This window comes from Rhinopithecus bieti, unplaced genomic scaffold (genome assembly GCF_001698545.2).
Source record: "Rhinopithecus bieti isolate Rb0 unplaced genomic scaffold, ASM169854v2 scaffold_32012, whole genome shotgun sequence".
In the NCBI taxonomy this organism is placed as follows: Eukaryota; Metazoa; Chordata; class Mammalia; order Primates; family Cercopithecidae; genus Rhinopithecus; species Rhinopithecus bieti.
In genome coordinates, this window is record NW_016814432.1 from 2,102,524 (window position 1) to 2,108,523 (window position 6,000).

The 6,000-nt window shown below is 43.9% G+C and overlaps 1 pseudogene; it reads right to left on the bottom strand.

The window, feature by feature from the left end:
- The window catches only part of LOC108514216 (uncharacterized), an 11,915-nt pseudogene that overhangs the window by 5,455 nt on the left and 460 nt on the right, over positions 1-6,000 (bottom strand).

The following is a 6,000-nucleotide window of genomic DNA, read 5'->3' on the forward strand; positions in this document are numbered from 1 at the left end:
ATGTGCAAAGGTTATGTGTCAATACTATGCCATTTTCTATCAGGGATTTGAGCATCTGTGGATTTTGATGTACGTGAGGGGTCCTGGTCCCAGTCCTCCATGAATACCCAGGATTGACTACATATTTTTGGATGTTAAACCACCTTGCAGAACTTAAAAAAAAGTTATCAAGTAAACAATCTTCCGGTGAAATAGTCCATATCAGTACCATCCTTCAAGTATTAGTTGTTTATCAGTCAGATTACTATTAAGGCTGACATAACTTTGATCAGACCATGTTTCTGAACAATTCATATGCCTGAACTGAACATTAGTTTCTCGTTCTCATGCAACACAGAACCTGTTTTTCTTTGCACATTGTCTGATTTTCATATGTGCTTGACACTTATAAGTTCCTATGGCTTTATTAGTGTGTAGGATTTTCAACTGTATCATAGGACTTGGGAATATGGAGAGAATGGCCGGGCGCGGTGGCTCACGCCTGTAATCCCAGCACTTTGGGAGGCCGAGGCGGGCGAATCACGCGGTCAGGAGATCGAGACCATCCTGGCTAACACAGGGAAGCCCCGTCTCTACTAAAAATACAAAAAAAATTAGTCAGGCGTTGTGTCAGGCGCCTGTAGTCCCAGCTACTGGGGAGGCTGAGGCAGGAGAATGGCATGAACCCGGGAGGCAGAGCTTGAAGTGAGCCGAGATCGTGCCACTGCACTCCAGCCTGAGCCACAGAGCGAGATTCTGTCTCGAAAGAAAGAAAGAAAGAAAATGGAGAGAATGGAAAATGTGAGAAGGAGTGTAGACACTAAAATCTTAGACTCAATACCCTTATGACACATGGCCTTCTTCTAAGGAGGGTAGGTTCCTGTCTTAGTCTGTTTTGTGTTGCTGTAAAGGAATACCTGAGCCTAAGTAATTTATAAAGAAAAAAGATTTGGCTAAAGGCTCTGAATGGTTGGAATGTTCAAGGTTGGGTATCTGCGTCTGATGAGGGCCTCAGATGCAGATGCCCTACTCATGGTGGAAGGCGAAGGAGAACTGGAGTGTGCAGAGATTACATGGCAAGACAGTAAGCAAGAGAGAAAGGAGGGAAGTCCAGGATTGTTTCTAACAACCAGCTCTGGAAGAACTCACTCACCCCTGAGGGAGGGCACTCATCTATTCATAAGGATCTGGCCCTGCAACCTACTTACCTCCCATTAAGCCCCACTCCAACATTGGTGATGAAATTTCAACTTGAGGTCAGACTTGGTGGCGCTCACCTGTAGTCCCAGCTACTCCGGAGGCTTAGGTGGGAGGATTGCTTGAGCCCAGGAGTTCACGGCTACAGTGAGTCATGATCACACCACAGCACTCCAGCCTGGGTAACAGAGCAAGGCCCTGTCTCTATGAAAACAAGAAAAAAGATGAAACACATTTCAACATGAGGTTTGGAAGGAACAAACATCTAAATCACAGTAGTTCCTGACCTGAAGCTATTGTCATATTATTGATGTATATAATTTAGAAATATGTCATTAACAGCCAATACTTAGGTCTACAAAACTCTTAAAGTGGCCAAAGCAAGTGCCTTTGAAACCAAAGTGGCATAAAAAAAAAAAAAAAAAAAAAAATTACTGGTTTTCTTAGTAAGTCTTGAAACAATGCACCATAGGGATCCTGTCTTATCTATATAGCTAGAGAGAATAACAAATTTTACTTTTATCACAAATAAATTTTGTCTTAATATGACTTTTATTTATATTTATCTTTTACATTTCAAAACACTATGTTATTCCATTGAATGACTTATAATTCTTGAGTTACCTGGACACTGTATTGTCATTGTCAGTTACTATATTTTGCATGAATTACTTAGTAAAGAAAAATCTTTACCAAGGCCTGATTTCTCAGGCATATTGATATAATATATAATTAAAGGTGTTATCAATAAACAAGAAGTTTCTCAAGAATATTATCTGTTTGTTCATAAATTACTACTGTAAAGTTAAATCCCTCTTTTCTGCTATTTTTAAAATACTTAGGCTGATATTAATGAAAAAACTGTGAAACCCAAATGAAGCCTGGAGTTAATAGTAATGTACCAGTGTTGGGATCTTCGTTTCCACAAATGTTTCTATTTTACTTTAAGATCTTTAAGATGTGGAGCACCCCCACAATGATTAGGAGACACACAGGATAGAAACAGTTTATTACTCACAGGTCCTGGGGTACATGGCATACTTGGAGGCCATATTCACGGAAATCAGGGAGTGCAGGCAGAGAGACCAAGAGAGCAACCCATGGGCCAACACTTTTATTGGGTCCAGGGTGTTATCCCAACAGGTTTCCCATGGGGATTCTTATTTGGTGGTTTACAGCAAGCAGGCATGAGTTCCAGGGGGCTGCACAGTGACTGAGTTGTGGGCCCTCCGGCATATCTGCACATTCTACGTGGGGTGTGAGGGTCAGTGTGGCCAGTAGGTTGTATGCAGCTGTGCCATAGGGAAGTGGTCAACAGGAGGTAGTTGTATGAGGTAGATATCTGGATCTACCACGTAAAAGAACTGGGAGAAGGTGGAGAACCAGCAACTTTGTCCAGGGTGATTGAGCCTTGATTTTGGTATGGGAAAGTCCAATGTATATTCAAAATGGATGGGGAGGCAACCTGACATAAGAATTCACAACACTACCATGGTAATATGTCACCATTAGGGGAAACTGCGTTGGGGTATATGGTAGCTACCTGTATTATCCAACTTTTCTGTGAATCTAAAGTTATTCCAAAGTAAAAAAAAATTGTGTTAAGAATAACTATTATAGGGCCAGGCGTGGTGGCTCACGCCTGTAATCCCAGCACTTTGGGAGGCTGAGGCATGCGGATCACAAGGTCAGGAGATCAAGACCATACTGGCGGTGAAACCCCGTCTCTACTAAAAATATAAAACATTAGCCGGGCGTGGTGGCGGCGCCTGTAGTCCCAACTGCTCAGGAGGCTGAGGCAGGAGAATGGCGTGAACCCAGGAGGCGGAGCTTGCAGTGAGCTGAGATTGCGCCACTGCACTCCAGCCTGGGCGACAGAGCGAGACTCTGTCTCAAAATAATAATAATAATAATAATAAAAATAAAAGTTTAGTGACACTAAAATCCCTGCTTTAAAATATCTTGTGAGCTAGCAGAGTACATTTCTAACTTATATATGCTGTTAACTATGAGAAGATCTCCCCAAAATTATGTTTTCTAATTTCTTATAAAATACAAATACAAAACTGCTTATTGACTGCATCTCATCAGCTGTTATTCTTTTAGACTGATTGAATTATTCTAAGTTGCTTTTCCAGTTTCATCTAATAAAAAGAAAGATTGTATCTGACATGAACAGTGTATAAATTAGTACAATAAAATCTCTTTTCTGAATCAAATATTGGTCTTACAGTTTAGGATTTTATTTATTTGTTTAGTTTATTTTGAGACAGGGTCTCATTCTGTTGCCCAGGCTGGAGTGCAGGAGCGCTGTATCCCAGCTCACTGCAACCTCCGCATCCCAGGCTCAAGCGATTCTGGTGCCTCAGCTTCCTGAGTAGGTGGGACTACAGGTGAGCACCACCACACCTGGCTAAATTTTTTATTGTATTTTTAGTAGAGACAGGGTTTCATCATGTAGGCCAGGCTGGTCTTTGACTCCTGGCCTCAAGTGATCCACCAGCCTCAGCCTCCCAAAGTGCTGGGATTACAGGAGTGAGCCACCATGCCCAGCCTAGTTTAGGGTTAAACAATGGTTCTACGCCTTAATGCCAAATATAGAACATTGTAATAACTATTTTATTACAATTTATGTAATTATTTTATGTCTTTAAGAAACATTTTGCCTCTGTCATATCTCACATTACAATGGAAAAAAATTCCTTATGTTTGTGTTCCAACAAATTAAAAGTTGTGCGTCACTGTGAATTCAAAAAGAGAAGCGGGTGACAAGTGAACTGGGATCATGGAAAACAAATCAGAATAAAGCAAGCCCAGCACAATACTATCTTGGAGGCTGACCAGTTAGAAGGTCTTAAACATAATATATTTTAAACAAACAGTAAAGGGAAAAAGATTAACCTAGAAGCCTCAGATCATTAAGATTCAGTCAGGCAGGCATTCCCTTAAAAAGTGTTTACTTTGGTAATCCCAGCACTTTGGGAGGCCGAGACGGGCGGATCACGAGGTCAGGAGATGGAGACCATCCTGGCTAACACGGTGAAACCCCGTCTCTACTAAAAAATACAAAAAACTAGCCGGGCGAGGTGGCGGCGCCTGTAGTCCCAGCTACTCGGGAGGCTGAGGCAGGAGAATGGCGTAAACCCGGGAGGCGGAGCTTGCAGTGAGCTGAGATCCGGCCACTGCACTCCAGCCTGGGTGACAGAGCGAGACTCTGTCTCAATAAAAAAAAAAAAAAAAAAAAGGGTTTACTGAGCACCTTCTCTGTGTCAGTCACTATTTGGGGCATAAAGGACTCACTTCTCAGCAAAAACAAACTCTGATCCCCTGGTCTCCTCGAGTCATGGAGCTTGCAAGCTAGTGAGAAAAACTGGGAACTGGTGCAAAGAATGACTGCGAAATAAATCGTGGTCACCTTGAAGACACATGCATGCGTATGTGGGTGAAGCTTTTTAAATAAAGAAGCTTTAAGTGGGGGAAATTACACGATTACACGATTTCTTCCCTTAGTGCAAATATATACAGCCTGTCTTTTTGAAAGGGTCACGGTGGATGATAATTATGCTCTGTTAACCTCATTTGTTGTCAGGGAAAATTAAAACTATGTAAGGGTAGTGTCAGTAGGAATCTTGATTCCTGCTGGTTTTGTTGTTTGTTAGCATAGCTTCCTTTACAGGTAGTATGGTTTCTTTTTTGTAAAAATGCTGCATAAATGTAGCTGGGTGTGTCACCCATTGTAGTGCCTGCTGATTTCGCTGGACCGACCCTGCTTTTGTTGCCCCATGCGATAGCATATGTGACAGAGCTAAATCCCTACTCAGCTTTAACTCTGCTTATTTTCAGGAAAAAGAATGCCTGGGTTCTGAGGTCCCTTCTTAGGACGAAACCAGCTGAAGCCGGCGAAATCCAAGATGGCACCTCTGAAGAACCTCTGGCTTCATTATCATCCTGTTTTCACGCTAAGTGACACTCCCACCAGCGCCATGACAGTTGACAGTCGCCATGACAACGGCTGGAAGAGACCAAGAAGGGACAGAAAAAAAGGGGTTCCTTGATTCCAGGAAAATCTCCGTCCTTTCCCAAGAAAAGCATGAATATTCCCCCCCTTGCTCTTAATGTCCAGCCCCTTCGTTAAAGACAATTTACGCCTTTAATTTCCCAGCTCTCACAAGCTAAGCTGATTTCAGATCGTCTAGCTCCACAGCCGTTGAATAAAGCCTGCACTGCTTGATACTTTCGGTTTCGTGTGTCGGTCTGACCACACAACAGGAAAGACCCCCTTTTGGGATAACCGGGACTCCCAGTAACATTTCCATATATACATATCTTAATATGTGCAAAGACGTCTGGGGGACAAAGCAGAAGTCTATTTCATTCTTTACTTTCTATAATTCTGGATTGCTTGAGTTTGTTACAAGGACGCATGTTACATTTGCAACATTTTTAAACTAAAGTGTATGCATAATAGAACAGTCCTCTGGGCTGAGCTTGGACTTACAGTGGAAAGGCTTACCTCTGCAGAATTAAAAACAGCATCGAAACATTCTGTGGCAAGAAGTCCTGCGAGCCTTCTCGCCCCAGCCCGGTTTCCCGCAGGTCCCAGCCCCATCCCCCAAGGCCCCATCCTGAGAGCCCGCAGGCCCCAGCTGCGTCCTCCCAGGCGTGGCGAGCCGGGTCGAGGGAGCGCTCCGCCACCAGGGGGCAGTGCGGCGCCGACCGTGGGCTGCCGGCCCGTCCGAGGGCGCCCAGGCGCGCTCCGCTGCCGCGGGCTGGGCGCTGGGGGCGGGCTCTTGCCGGGCAGCAGGTGCTCCGAGCGCAGCTGGG